Genomic DNA, 16,259 nt, shown 5'->3' on the forward strand with positions numbered 1-16,259 from the left:
AGACCGTAAAGATTTAACGTACGCCGCCGTTTATGTTCACGTGCGTGAAAAACTGAGTAATCCGACGGTGGCATAATTTTAGTGTAGTTATTTGGGCAAATTCGTTGGGTCAAGCCCCTTCCGCGACACATGTGATTAAACTACAAATGACTGACGAAACAAACAATATGGACAGGTATTTCAAATTCAATTAAGTACAAACTGAGAAAGTTCATTCAAAATATGTGGCTCTATAATGTCATAGCCATCAGTTCTCGGTTTAAGGACCCTTTTCAGTCCAACGGGATAGCACCTCTAGATTAAACACTCTGCTTAAAAAGCATGTAGATCTACAAGGTCTTTGCAGCTTAATAGAAAAGGCATTTAAATTCGATTATCGCGCAGGTTTAATGCCCATCGAACTTCGAGGGAATATCGTATCTACTGAGGTTGTTATTAAGCTTTTACCAAGCTAAAAAAGATACATTACGAACGCATTAGGATGTAGTAGTTACAGCCTTTAACGTCACTGTGATCCTATGCCGCCATGCCTTTTCGACCTCCTAAACCCTGATTTGTCACGTCCTTGAGCATATATGATATCAATTGGTTCGTTGAGGGTCAACTTTTGTCAATACAAGAGACGAGAATTAACTAAAGCCTCTTTAGCAAAAAAAATATCGTTGAATGCTATATAATACAAATAGGATACATTCCAATTTATTTGAAAACGTAAGAAACAAGATATATAGCCACCTTTAATAATCTTAGGTAGGAGATAAAATCAGCTATACTTCTCGACAAGACTTGAACCTGCAATCTTCTGATTTAGAATCAAACGCATATGATGCAGGTAATCTAGAATGTAAATTGTAACATCATAAACGTGAAAAGAAAGCGTGTAAAGCTATCAGATAAAGAATAACACCTATCTGAATAACCGAGCTTCCGTACCAAAGATTATCACCTCAGTAAAACTTCTCACCAAATATCTTATATTTATATCTACACGCATATTTTTCTGCTAGAATCCTATGCTAGTATAGAATGCTAGAAATCATAGGCTCCATTTACGAGGGTGGGGGATTGCCTGTTGCAGAGATTTCGATAAACGATTTTTCTAATTCGTTGTTGTGTGAACTAACTCAGAGAGCTATACCAAGATTCTACTAGACGAAATTAGAATTAGTCAATTTCAGTAATTTTGTAGCTATTAACGAGATAATACACATGGACAAGCGTACTGGGGAGCGGCCTCAACTGTTTTACTTATTGAATATATTGAATTTTAATGCCATAGTACTCATTCGCATGACAAACGTGTCGTGGATTTATTTCTACTGATTTGGTAACGCAGTTAACACATCGGATTCCAGTCTCTTTCGTGTGCACAGCGCGTTTTTTTCACGGCAACGTACCTGCCGATAATTTGCGCATTATCAGAATGTGGGCTGCTGCCAATATGCATTGAGGTATATGGTTTATTATTGGTACTGTATTAAGTTAATTATTTCATCACACGTAAGTTATATGGTGTTCTATGATTTTTTGCAGGGTGGTTTTGAATACAAATACATATGCCTGCCCTTTTACGAGGTCAAACAAACTATTCTTATTTGAGTCCACCCATAGTATGCAAAAAGTACCAGTATTATCATCGCTTTGTTATGGAGGCATACGAAAACAGTTTCCATTCGTCCTTGAACTTGGCCGAGTCGCTGTGAGGTGTCATGCCAAATTTATATATAAAATTGAAAAAGCTCGCATACCTCGCTCTACGCCTTCACAAACAGCTGCTTCATCGCTAATGCGCTGTATTTATTTCAGTTTAATTGAAAGCAGATTAGATTGCTGTCGACACGCTATGTAATGATTTCTTTTATGAGACACGCTAGCCGTTCTGTCATAAATAATCAAGCTCAACAAATAACAATGATAAAAATGTCAAGAAGATTACTTTTTACTAATTTAATTCACCAATTAAGAACTATTATACATATAGTTGATTAGGGTTACTGCTATCATAGTAAAGTCTTAAAAATTATAAAACTACAAAGCAGGTCGTTTCGTCGCTAAAGTATGAGAAACTTGGCGTCTTTTTGTATACCTTATTACTCTTAATTTTACTATGATTCATGTACTTACTATAATATTCAGGTATTGGCGTTACTGCACGATTTTTGCACACACAATTGAGATTTTTACATGGAATAGAATAGGAGGTGCATAGAAGTTAACTTACAAAAAGTGGAGGTGACAAAACTTCTTAGTAACGTGTAGTTAGTCCGTAAAGCCATCGAGGCCAATGCAGAGAAATACTGATTTAGTTTTATTGAGGCAGTCTAGCCAGAATTCCCGGGCAGGCGGGCGACTTTAATTTCTCATTCCAATTTGATCTTCCTTCGGTGATTCAGGACCTAGTATAAATAAGTTGGCTCAGCAACGCTTAGACGAGCCCCTACCGCCAAGTCGTATCTAATTCACCCAATAACCACCACAAATGCAAGCGTTATAAAGAACAAACATGTCAATTACTTTTCAAAAGCTTGTACGAAAATATTCCACCTCATATTTTATTTGTCCATCTTCTACATCATTGGAGTAAAGAAATGTTGTGCTCAATTGACCAGTAGTCTTTTATCGAACATTTTAAAATATTAAATAAAATAGATAAAATTTACTAAATTCTTCTTGAATGGTGCCCTAGAGTTAGTACCAGTGACTAGGATGCGTCATAAATATTATTAACGTTGCTTAGTGAGGCATTTGGGCATTCTAAATGTATGCTTTACTCAGTTGTGAAAGAACCTGTAGATATAGATATATATATATGAGACAAACTGTCCCATTTCTTAAATGTATGCCCAAAGCAAAAAGCAGGCGAAGTACGGTTATTGGTGTCAGACTTCGCTGAACTCCTCGCATAGATCGGTGATGTTAAGAATGACGCGCCGAAGCTCTGTGTATAACACCATTTTGTCTAACGTTTTTTGTGAAAAGTTGTTATTCCATTGCATAGTCACCTGAAACCTCAAAATGTCTCCGTACTTAATCATTATTAGGCTTGAAATAGTAAGTAAAGTACTAAATTATCTGCTAAATATCTTTAGTTCCAGTTTTGTTTGATTGGCGAAAGTCAGTTGCAAGAGAATACCAGTAAAAGTAAATGAATGAACATTTACAAACATATTGGGGCAAAGGGTAATTAATAAAACTTTCAAGCTTCAAATTCTTAAAGATTATAGCGAAAGAAGGATAAGTACGAATTTGTTGTAAAAATGTAAAGACTTAACCGCTGCTAAAAAAAAAGATAATAGTTGTTAGTGCTAGATAATGTCTTTTACTAGGTAACCCGAAATCAACAGCAATATTATAAATCTTTAGAATAATATTACGATACTACAATTATCTTTAACTTAAGGTAGTCTCTATGTCGAAGAATGTGACGCCCGAACTGATATTACATGATAATTTACATCGGCAGCCGGCAGCACAAACTGACACAACAGGCTCCCAAGCTGTAACAAAAATGACAGAAAAAATTATGTTTTTAACTTTTATTCAATGAAAGGTAAAGACACACTTTTATCAAAGGTTAGCGTTTTCCAAAGTGATTCCAAGGTTATATATTTATTCAGATATGTAGAAAAGAACGAGATTAATGAGCCTCGTCGTTTGAAATCGAAGAATCCCATAATCGAAACTTCTTGCTATATCAGCTAGAACAAAAAAACAAACAAATTTGTACAATGCAGGCACAGATCTTCCTAACGAACCGCGTGCTGAAAAATTTCTCTATATATCATATTGTTTTAGGGTTTTAGTTTTTATAATCAGTCTAGCCCGTTATGCCTTTTTATTTGGACTCGATAATAGTTTTAAAAATGTAGGCCAGAAAGTTTAAGAAAGCACCAAATAAACTGCCGCAGCTGCAGATGGGTTTGTACTGCGCTCTTGATGAAACGTGGTGCGAAATACTTGTTGAAAACTGCGGGCATTTCGGGCGTATTGAAAGGTGGTGATGGCCCTTTACAGTCTCCGTCGAGTTCTATTTACATCGGTCCTCGCAAACCGCTCAGCAGCTGATTGTAGCTTACCGGTTTCAAACTGGATGAAGTGTGCCCACTCCTGTGAACTATTCAAAGCCGGTCTGTGCAGCACACATTATATTTAATTATATGTAGATGTTTAAGTGCAAACGCAGCTAAACGATATATGCAAGGTTCAAGGCGCATGGATCGGTGTGACCAACACCCTTGCATGCTCCTATATCTGTCAACAAGGATGGGTGCCGAAGGTACGCTTTTATATGCGTCTCCAGCAAATACATCTCTAGAAAAGTACAGATGACAGTTCTATGTTGTGTCTGTGGACACACTCTAATATGCTTGTAAATGTTCTGAACGCTTGACCTATCTGAAGTCGTCATCCTTTGTTTCAACATTGAAAACTTGCTATAAGATTTGATCATAAGCAAATACTTGCAGCAGAAGCGACAATAGTATTCCTAAATGGTTAAAGGCTCTCAAAACTTTTTACTGTATGCCTTAAAAATTAGCATCTATCAACTGAACCGTTGCAATGAGGCAAGAACCAATCAGAAGGAAGCTGTCTCTCCATGAAACAACATCAGGACAGAATGTCCAATGCAGTGGACATGCTGTCCTAATAATGGGCATACTTGTATCGAAGACTTATAGTTTTATCATGCTCTCAAAAAGTTATATAAACAAGCAAATATAATTAAAGTCGTACTGTGTTCGATTTTGACCACAGAGTATGACAACGTTGTAGCCTAACTTTAATTAATATATTGGCCTCAATGATTGCATTACCTATGCGCGAAGTAGGACAAATAATTATATGCTTGCCTATTATAAGTAGGATATGCTAGGCGCGTGCGCGCTCAGAGGATCCAGCGAGCAACCAGTGATGTCAAAGCAAAACTAGTGATGTCTGTACAGTATTAGCGAAAAGAATACTCGGTTTCGCCAAGATATTCGAGTAAACAGTGTCCGAATAAGGACGTGTCATGACAGGAAGTTCCATACGGACGATCACTATTACATGATCGTCATTTAGTCTACTTTGCGGATGTCTACTAAAAGCACGTCATAGATTTCGGTAGATTCTCGTCAATAGATTATTTTATCCATCTTTAAGATTAGTAAAAATGTTGTCAACGTATGACTATAGGGATATGTTTGAATTACAACCCAAGTGACTTTCAAGAAAACTCCATTCATGGCAAAGCATTTGTGAAGGAGCTTTTACTTTTCGTGTCGCGTACTAAGTTTTGGAATATATCAACTATGCTTGCAGTGCACGTTGATTAACTATTATAAGTTATTCGAACCCTTTTTTAAAGTTTACTAATTATCGATTGCATATGATTATGTGAAACTGAAATTGACCTCTTCTAATTCACTCGTTGGTTACTGTTTGTCACTGATTTTCGTAAGCAGTGCCATAAATGTCGCTAACTTTTGACCACAGGACGATACTAAGAAGCTTAGTACTGTGAATAAAGCGAGCTATTTTTTTTATAAGCTCAACGTATTATTCTTGAAAGGGAATTGTTTTTTCGACCTGTTCTGAGCCTACACTTCCAAGGTGTTAGGAAAGACCAATTAAAAGCTTTTCTTTTGGCTATATATTGGCTTCATATTGGCTATTATACCTGTTGTGTAGCGGGTTTACCGTATTTGCGAAGTGAACAATTCTTTTCCTTCTACTTCCAGATGTGTTTTTTTCGAATATCGAATCCACTGTTGTTTGAAGTATTCGCTGTCCAGGTTTGCATCACTAGTTTCCCAAGCGTCTGCTTGGGTATACCCTAGAACTTCTACAAAACAACTTCTGCAACACTTGTAGTGAATACTAGCAGAACTTGCTAACATTGAATTTTCATTTTACTTTTAGACGGTATACCTATAATACGCAAGTGCTGTTGCAGCGATCTCCTGTAGGCACTTGTGGAACTGCTCGATAGCATATACAGCTTGATAACAAGCCGCAGTGTTTAAATGACGTAGGTGCTTTATAGGAGAAGTAAGACACTACTTTTCTCATTTAAAGTGTTTCACAGTTTTTCCAGTCGTTCAAGATACAGTACCTATGTGCAAAATACAAGTTACGCGACACTGTTCGATACGCTTAAAAACTGGGTTGACTTTAAGTTGATCCCAGCCATAAGTTATGGGGATGGACGGATTCGTGCATTCCCGAAGGCTATCCTGTATAGCATACAGGATAGCTGACCAATCACGCGACAGTCACTTATCAGAAACAGTTGTCTTTTTATTTTAAAACGGTAACTAGCTTGCTGTTAGATTAATAATGCGTTGCTCTTGCCGGCGGCCGAGCAAACAAAGGTTGCTAATGATTTATAGCGAGACTGTAGTTAGGCTACAATAAAACCTAACCTGTTAATATAACACTGGATAGTCGAAAAAGTGCAATTTAAGTAAAAATTAAAGTAATATTTTTTACATTTCAAAACAGCCTTACTTTTTAACAATAGCTTTTTTCTGGCTACATTACAATCCTGTTACTGTAGCACTTCTGTTGTTTATGGACGAAAAATCATGGCAAGTGATCTTTGCATGTGTCCATTTAAACCATGTTAAGGGAGTTCTGAGATACCTGCGGATGATGTAAAATCTAGGCTATGCGGCGGGAAAATTTTTTTATCTAAGTTCTCTCAATCTTTTCCAGGCAGCTAAATGTGTATGTGATCTGGCATAGTGGAAGGTGACGTATGGTGGAAGACGATGTTCTCTGTGCTCACTAATTTTTCTCGATTTTTTTCAGTCGTTCGTTGTAGCCTTGTTAGTTGTTGAGAATAGAGATCCTAGTCAATCGTTCTGCCAGGTGGCAGCAGCTCATAATACACGATTTTTCCCCAATTCCATATCATATATAACCTTCTTAGGCGACCATCCGAGCTTTGCCACAGATTATGGAGCCTCTTCGGGCTTTGACCATGATAACTTTTCGCGCATCATTGTCGTATATGATTTAGTTTTCATCAGCCGGTATCAACTGCTTTAGAAATAGCTCGATTTCGTTTCAGAGTTTCACAGATGTGAATGCGATTGAGTAAATTCACTTGCGTCGATTCGTATGGCACCCAAAAATCGAGACTCTTTTTTCAACCAGCTTTCTTCAAACGGTTTAAAACTGTTTGGTGACAGATGTTTACTCTTTTATGCGACGCGATGCGATGACTGTTCACATGTCGGTCTTCAGCTTTGCTAGAATTTCATCCTCTCATTTTGAATAATTGGTTGATCACTACGAGGAGCATCTTTCTCATGAAAATTTCCGGAACGAAGACGGCGGAGCCGTCTTAGGCCGTTTCTTCCGATAGGGCATCTCGATTGTAGACAGCACAATGGCCTAAATAGCATGTGTGCCTCTATCGTGACAACATTTTAATACAGAGTGAATTTTTGCAGAAACTGTTTTTTTTTTTATTTATCTTTAAGGCGTTTTATCTTACGTCTGGGTAAAGGCATTCCGACGATGTACATCTACTACTACCAAGTCTACAAACCTTAGCCTTCAAATGAGGTACGTAGTTTTAAAGCCGCTTAGCTAGAAAAGCCTCTTATACTTCCTTGAACATACAATAGTTCAAATGCGTCGAAGGTGTTCTCTTTTTATGTTGTCTTTTTATGCAGTTTTTTCTCCATCGTTATTAATGTTCTTGCATAGTTTCAGTTTCAAGTAAACAGCAAGAAAAATTGATCTACAATATAAAAACGAAAAAAGTACTTTTCTGCGGTTCTTTATTGATGATGCTTTTGAAACTCTACCGATTGGTAATTTCTTTACTTTTGCAGTGCCTGAACTTCTGGAACATGGCTTTTAGCTAATTGTACATTTTGCAACTGTTTTTATTGGAATTTCGTTACCTTATGTTTGTGGGCAGCTGCAGCTAGTAATAACAGGATCCTATATAATTGGGTTTGTCTTAAGAAACGATAATTGGTTGTTTATCGTCGTAGAGGACTCCGTCTGAATTTAAAGTATTTGGCGCAGTCAAGGCACTCATCTGGTCTTCTAAATGAACTGACACAAGGAACTGGATGCCTGGAATGTACGTTTTTTGAAAATTTTCTAACTGAGAAAGGTTTTGATGTGCAGTCTCTCGTGTAACACCTTTGGGTTGCTAGCTTCTTAAACCGGTGACTAGACGCTGATTGGGATTAGCTTTTCATTTAAGAGACGTTTGTGTTTTGTTATCCAAGATTCAGTTAATATCTAATTACCTAAATGCTACTTTGTTACAATTTACGACTATTTCCATTATGTAGTTGTGATACTTTATCAAATCTCCCATACCTAAAATTCGAAATTGTGCCTGTTGCGATTCATCTCGAAAATGTAAAAAGGTTTTTGGTCAAAAATTCGAAGCGGAAAAATTATTTGTACGGATGCAAATTGGTCTTGCCTAATTGGAAGAAATAGACATGACGCAAATATAACACACAGTATTTATCCATAAAATCTGTGCAAAAATAAATGCATTTCTCGGTGACAAGCGAACTTCAATTCAAAGTTCGTCATTTGACAATTTTAAATTATGTATGGTATAATTACTGTTAGCCAAGCCGAGATAAGAGATATCTTTTTCTCCTGTATTTTCTGTTTGTCAACGCTGCCTCTATGATAGTGGGATGTAGTTTTTGTTCAAATGGCCAAATTGTTGTACCCACTTTTACACTAAATTTCGCTGAGGCTATTCGGAGGTTGTTATAAACAGGCACGGAATTAAATGCATGTGAACTGGAATATAACAGCATATAAGTAAAGAACGATATTTAAAACTTTGATGACCTATGCTGCAAAACATCTAGCCTTGTCACTATGCAATTATTATTTTTTTTAATCTTTTTATCATCCTATTGTACTCCGCTTATTACGGCTACCGTTGCTGTTACTTCATTGCAGCTTCCTCACTGCGACTCACTTATCACTCTTATCACTCTGTTTCGGTTAATCCACTGCATCGACAAAATCATAACGTTACTTTACTACGCTACGCCACACCATTATTTTGTCTTAGTAATTTTCCCGTGTTGCTTTAATCAGTTCGCTAGTTTTCTTTGATCAGACTGCCCAAAAAATATTTTTGGGAAAAACAAGATAAACGATCTTTCACGCGTTGGATGTTCACGCTATTAGAAAATGTTTTGCATCAACTATTAGTCTTTACAAAGTAGGTGGATTATTGGAAAACATGGCACACGTATGGCCACGTTTAGGTATTTTAATTATCAAAGATTATACTTATTGAACCTATAATCATTTCGTTAAGTATATAAACTTTATAATAGACATTTGCGTCACCTACGATTAATTATATATACGATACAATTATTCATAATTCACCCCTTGATTGCCTCGATTGTTACTGGTATTTTTACTACTATATTTACTTCAGTCTAGTAATTCAATACATATATAGTATAGTACATATATATATATATATATATATATATATATATATATATATATAGTTAAATGTGAATATATCTTAGAAGCTATGTTTGATTGGTATATAGTATAGAACTCACTGTGACTTTCTTTTTGTATGTCCTAGCATGTTTAAATAGTTCCTTTTATTCTGTCTTGTGTTCTAATAGCATTCGGATCCCTATCAAGCATTCGGGTGATTATGAAAGGGAATATAGCATTATCAACATAATGCAGCTTAAGTCTACGGCTTTACCTATGACCTTAATTTTTCTCTACATATGCCCTTCCATTCTAACCATCTCCTGTCGGTGGATTCTGTCGTCAAAGTGATTCAGACCTTTCCCGCTTTCACTTGCATGTTTTTCGTCGCTCAGCAATGGGAAAAGTCACGTGACTTTACCCGCCTAAACATACTAATTAGTGCCTACTGATTTCTTCATGAATTTTATATTCTTCTCTGGATTATCTTTTTCCTCATCGATTATCGAGAAATGCGCGCGAGATGGTAATATTCATTCCACTACGATCAAGAAGGACAGCAGATTGCGTTTCCACCTCTCTCCTCAATCACAGCCGTCTGGTTTACAAAAAGAAAGAAACAATGCAAGGTGTATGCCGTGTATATTGTAGAAGATTGAGGCATGGCGTCGAAAATTATGCAGCGGATAAAACCGATTCAATCTATTTATCAGATATGAGCTAGATTTAACCCTGCGCTATTTTTTTCAAACCTCTTTTCGCTATAGAGATCCGTGACGATGCGTAACATAGACCAACATTGTTTGCAAAGTAGGCTAGTAACTAGTGCTTCTACTGGATAGTTGATAGGCATCGAAGAGTCATCACTGATTCACATTGAAGTGGTCTTGTGAAGTGATTTGACTGCTGAACTGTGATCATTGAAATCATTCAACTGTGACTAGTTATTCACAAACGATTATAGATAATGTTTGAGAGCGCTGCTAAAGATATGATGTCCTTTTTTGGCTGTTAATTTTAATTGGCAGCTTCTTTACACGGTAGTATAGTTGGGCGCCTAACAAAACACCAGTACTTAGTGACGTTGTTATGCGTTTTATTAAGCCTTATAAAATTAGTCTCACTATCCGACCTATGTTGTTCAAATTGACAGTCATACCTCATAAATTATAGAGAAAGCAAATGACTCATTCACTTGGATATTCTGATTGAAAATTGCGTCAAAGAGCAGTCATAGCCGTATCGCGCGCAACGTATTTGTATATAAAAATCAAGCTTTTGAATCATCTCAAAAATATTATGATATCACCCCAAATTGAGCTACGATATATATGATCGTTAATTATAGATGCCTAATTTGAAAAAAAAAAAGATCTTAGATAAATTTGGAATCTATTTTGTTTTGCTGGGAAATGCAAAATCATGTTTTAGATTTTTCAGAGTACACCTGTCGTATCGAATGGATGAATGTCGTGTTTTTAATAAATCTGATGTCCAATTTCGCTGATTAGGTTAGAAATAAAAGTTATTGATATATTAGCGCTGCACTTGCAAAGGAAAACTTAAAGTACGGATTGCCTCGGATTTGTTCGAAACACGGATAGCTTTACGTTCAAACTTCCCTTGCCTTTGGCAAAATTTGACGTACACCAACCGGGTAAAGAATACTGACATTTATCACGGCTAAATTAGCAAAAAAATAGCAAATTTGAGTACTATTGGCTTTTATTTGTAGCTTCATCAGAGATTTATTATTGCAGTTCCGGTCGACAGACGTAGATCTGACTAGTTAGTATCCGAGTCCGCTGCGAGCAACAGGAACCTATGAAACTGGGCTTAATTTCTAAGGCTGGCTCATTCCACAAGAACGACCCCAGATTTTTGAAGAAATAGATGCACGTAAAAGCAGTGTGTGTTCTAGAAAGGGACAATCAACTCTCATGGGTATACAGCAGACCAGTTTGCAGAAGTGTCCACCGGCGGTGTTCTGTAAGGAATGTTTCACTTCTAAATTAAAATTAAACTTTTAGTCGGTAGAACTTCCCTACTTCGTTAGCTTGATAGGCAACCGAATCCCTTAGTGCGCTTCTCTGACTATACTCTCCCTATGCAAAGCTCGAATTTAGGAACTTCACTGACAGCTTTGTCACTAAGTTACAGGCACGTTCTGGTAAATATTCGGGTTGCAAATGGCGTGTTTATTAGAGGCATTAGTGCTTTCACGTATATGCATTTACTTTGAATCCCTTCCGATGTTCAGACGTCAATGACAAAATGCGCGTCTACGTGCTTGCCAGACAAGCGTGTGCTGTGTTCGATACGGGACCTCTTCATAAACTTACCGGTAGCCCTTTCAGATAACGCAAAGCAGAATAAACGTTTAAGAGGCCGGCGTTTACTGCTCATCACCAATGTCCACGTTGTGTATTAAAAGGACCATTTTATGTTTCATATTCTGTGTTTCCTGACTGGCAACGAATCACTTCTTGTGGCCGTATATTACAAATGCTTTTTTCCCACTTGTGGCTTTTTATGCGACATTCATGTGGCAGCGATTCTTATGGTAGTATAGCAGAAGTATACTGTTTCGAAAATTCGATTCGTATGCTTTCCTGAAATTAGTCTGAGACCTGTTGTCAAGGCCTATTTCATATAGTGTTCAACATCACACACAGTGGACTACGCACATTTACAATACTATCAAGAAAAGGAACTGCTTCCTAATCTATTCTTAATGATGAACCGTCCTTTTAAATGTATTCTATACTGACAGCAGATCTCAGAGTCGAGACCGGCTGGCCTATTGTTCCAATACGATGAGAGGTTATTTCAGATCTTGAACGCTTTAGCGTCGGTTTTTCTTCTTATTGTCTTTCCCCGTTATCCTTATGAGCATCGTTATCGTCGCCGCTGCCGTCTCTCGTTTCGTCCCTTGATATCACCGATTTGTTCGATGCCCTGTTACCGCATTCCTGAACCTTTATCGTTCGGAGTCCTTTAGCCACCTTCGCTTTATGATCCCCATTCCCTGCACATGAAACTCGTCGTCCCTAATCTATCCTATTTATCTTCTAATAGCGTCTCCTCATTCTGTTCAATTCGGCTACAATTCTTCCGCTGCGCAATTCCACTGTGTCTTCGGAGATGTTTCCAGCTTGGCGTCAGCCGCAGGAATAGCTCAGGACCGAATTTGCATTCGAGGAGCATCACGAGCAGTTTCAGCAACCATCTGTATAACACTAGCGCACAGGCTAATACACCGACGCTGCCAGACACAGCTGTAGTTTGCAGTGGCAGAGGGAGTTATAAGAGCAACTGTAAAGGTACCTACGTACCTTTCCCTCTACTCTCCACCGTCCCCGCATATTTTTCTTTCAGTCCGATGATTTTTCCGTACTTCCCAATTGCTTTTCTAAGATATCCCAGAACGTGGCGAGTCGAAGCACACATTCTTACAGGCAAGAAGCTATGCAGGCAGCGCCAGGCTCTTGCGTATCCGTCGCTTCACGTGCAGCAGTAGCACCAGCGGTATTCGGCCGTTGCTAGATTGCTATTTTGTTGTAAGCACAGACGCGCATCGGCGTAAGTGCTTACGCTGTTGTGGTGGTCCTGCCGCTGTTGTTATTGTACGCGAGGAGCTACCTGCACAGCTCATGTCGGAAGCAGCAGCGGCGGTAGATTGAATGGGGAACGAAAGATGATGTCTTGTTTTGAGGGCAAAAACTCCCTATAACATTTAAAACTTTGAGACGTTGCGCCATTGGTACAGGAAGCTATCTGTGTAAACAACAATAACTTGCTGAATTGTAATGAAATTTTTCGAATGTATGATCATTGTGGGTGGTCCGCCCTGTAATTGACGTACCATCATAGAGTAATTTTGTTTCCTTTGTTCGAAACTAGTAGTCGTCATGGTGTGATGTCAGTAGAGAACCTCTGGAGCCTATTGTAAGGCTCCGGGGATTCTAGAACTGGCCCGATGTAGGAGCGCAGAATAGCCAGATCTAGAAATAGAAATTTACGTTAAGCGATAAACAAGACGCACGAGTTTCGCTAGAAATGCGCATTTGTGACAGTACACTGCTAATTAAATACTGATCACTTCGTGTTGAGGTTTTACGCATCGTACAGTGTCAGTCATGTCCATGCGTTATATATAATTTACCGATTCATGGTTTGTCAAAAACGATTACAAGATGACCCAATATTTATATGCTGCCAGAAGGGCAGATTTTAGATTTATCGACTTTCTAAACTTAGCTTATCATATCACGCACAATAAACCCGTAAGATGGTTGCTAGTTATAAAAATATTCTGTCCTAGACTTTTATAGATATTCGTCCTAATACAAGGTTTCATAATAACCCACCTCATATTTCTTTTTGAATACACCTAGAACCTTCTGCTTACTTAGAACGTACATGAGGCAAAACGTTTGTAAACTCGTGACGCCGCCACCCTTTTGCCAATTTAATTACTGTATGGTCATACAATAACGAATCTGTCCACGAGCGATTAGAAAGGATCTTGCCAATTGCTTCTAGTAAAGCCATAAATTCCGATAGCTCAGGAATTTGTGCTGACATATATAGAAGAATGTTCAGAAGTAGAGCACTTGCATATACGCAAAGAAGAGCTATTCTCCACATAATAACTAAACATCGTCTTGTGTTTCGGTGAATTTGAGAACGATTTCCCCCTAACCTGGGTTTGGGAGAGCAAAGCTGGGATCCGTCCTTTTGATGAAATTTCGAAAACGATGGATTTCAGTTAAGTTCAAAAAATTTTAATTTTATTTATTTCTACTTTACCTAAATTTGCCTTATTTCTATTCCTTATTCTAATGTAAATAGGAATTCAGCTCGACGAATTTGTTTCGAAAGTACGTCATCTTGTTTTGCTTCTTACCTATGAGGGCAAAATAAACATTTACAAAAGCTTACAGGAATTATTCTATTAAAATGCTAATGCCACTAATATAACGTGTGCGCCTGAAGTGAGCACAATAGTGTAAGGACCACTTTTCAACAAACCCATTAAAATTCAGTGCGCTTTTTTAATTTTTAAAAAAATTACATGAATTGTGTTTTCAATAAAACAAATGGCTTTTATAGTATTTGTATTGTGATAGAGCGCGTATATGAGCTTTCCGAAGCCTTCATGCTGATCATTTATAGCATCGCTTAGTGGGCTGGATTGTAACCGTTGTATCAACATCATATTCAACTAGCTAAAGGAAGCAGTCCGTGTCGCATGTGTCTTGCGCATGTTGAGCATTTGCACTAGCAACAATAGCAACAAGGTATGCGAATTGTTGTGAGACGCGGACGACAAATAATTACCTCTTTCATTCATCCCTATTAACCGCGATGTCTGGCATTAATTTAACGTGACTACCATTAATAAACGTCCGTGTTCCTACAAGTCGAATACAAACGCTTACGCCCTCTGTTTTGCTTTTAACAGATAAAGTTCAAACATTACCCGTAATGCTCGTTACTTTGCCGTATAGAAGCGTAAGGGGGTGCATTGCGTTGTCGACGGTCCCCGGTCGACGGACTTATATACTAATAAAATCTTACCTAAACGTAGGTTAGCTTAATGGCAGTACGTTGATACGACAGGTTTATAATAGCTATGCGTGCACTCATGCCTCATACATATTTGTATTTAGTTAATTATGATAAATTACTATCATTTTTATTCTTCTGACTGGAACAGATATGCAGTTACCTGGAAAGGCACAATTTCAATAGATGACGAAGTTTCTTTCAGGTTACAATCGCGTGCAGGCAATAGAAGAACGCCTAATGGCCTTAGCCTTCCTTACGCTGAGTATAAGTATATCCGATCAACAGAAAATAGGTATGCTTGTGCTGGCGTCTAAATTACGTCCACTGAACAAGAGCAGCAGTTAGCTCTTCCAGGGAAAATCGATGCCGTAGAGCGACTGCGTCAGCCTTAGACACAACGGCTCTATTCTATGAGACATCATTACTTCGTTTTACTCAGCTGCTAATTGCTTTCGAAATGATCTTTTCAATCTCAGTAATTGTGACAACAAGCTCCAAAACAATTACGTACATAAATTCGCATAACATCAAGTTATTCCTGTAAACAGACAACGGCTAGCACGGGCTGTTGTTTTACGTTTTCGCCAGAAACGTCTTCGTTCAGCTTTTTACGGTGTAGATATTAATCCATACGTGTCTATAACGAGACACAAATATTGCACAGTTTGTGTGAATAAATAAATCCATTTCTAGGCCATATATTTTTAAACATTGTAAGTAACATTCCGTTCAGGTTTACCGAGATCAAGAGTCGGAAATTTATTAAATAAACTGAGTCTGGTAAGATAGGAACTACCGAACTTTAGAGTGTAAGGCTGATCGTACAGAATTGTTCTCTTGGAACTGTAGCCTTCCTTTTCGCTGGTATGAGTCACCTCAAATTGTCAGGCTACCGAGTCGAAGTAACGCTTTCGAAGCCTCCACCATTTTATGAGTGTCTTTCCCTTAAGTTCTTTCTTTCCACAATGTTCCCAGTAGATTTGAATTAACATGGAAGCGAAGCCATAACTATGAATTTTCCACGACACGTGAGTGGTGCCTCGTATCAGCATGTTGAAGTACGGATGCAATAATACTCTTTTCTTCAATAATAACTTCTTCAATAATTTCTCATCGTTTTGCTGGAGCTTCGATACATTTTAATCAACTTCATATCATCCTAATTCAAAATACCGAAGCGTGGTACCTTGGTATGAACAGTGCAAGTATTCATCTACACACGACCACATAAGAACAGTTAC

The 16,259-nt window shown here is 37.9% G+C and overlaps 1 long non-coding RNA gene across 3 annotated transcripts in view; it reads right to left on the minus strand.

Annotated features, from left to right (window-relative positions):
• Positions 1-2,530: 2,530 nt before the first annotated feature.
• LOC111268389 (uncharacterized) overlaps positions 2,531-16,259 on the minus strand; it is an 18,292-nt gene continuing 4,563 nt past the window's right edge. The window contains exons 2-3 of one of the 3 annotated variants that reach the window (XR_015314180.1): positions 3,444-3,497; positions 2,531-3,002 (exon numbers count right to left, since the gene is read on the minus strand). This is a non-coding gene — a long non-coding RNA (uncharacterized LOC111268389). Of the gene's footprint in view, positions 3,003-3,443; positions 3,498-10,008; positions 11,432-11,786; positions 15,656-16,259 lie in introns of those variants that run through there. The other 2 variants (XR_015314181.1, XR_002685172.2) reach the window with 2 other exon arrangements.

This window comes from Varroa jacobsoni, unplaced genomic scaffold, assembly GCF_002532875.2.
Source record: "Varroa jacobsoni isolate VJ856 unplaced genomic scaffold, vjacob_1.0 scaffold_1280, whole genome shotgun sequence".
Classification (NCBI taxonomy): Eukaryota; Metazoa; Arthropoda; class Arachnida; order Mesostigmata; family Varroidae; genus Varroa; species Varroa jacobsoni.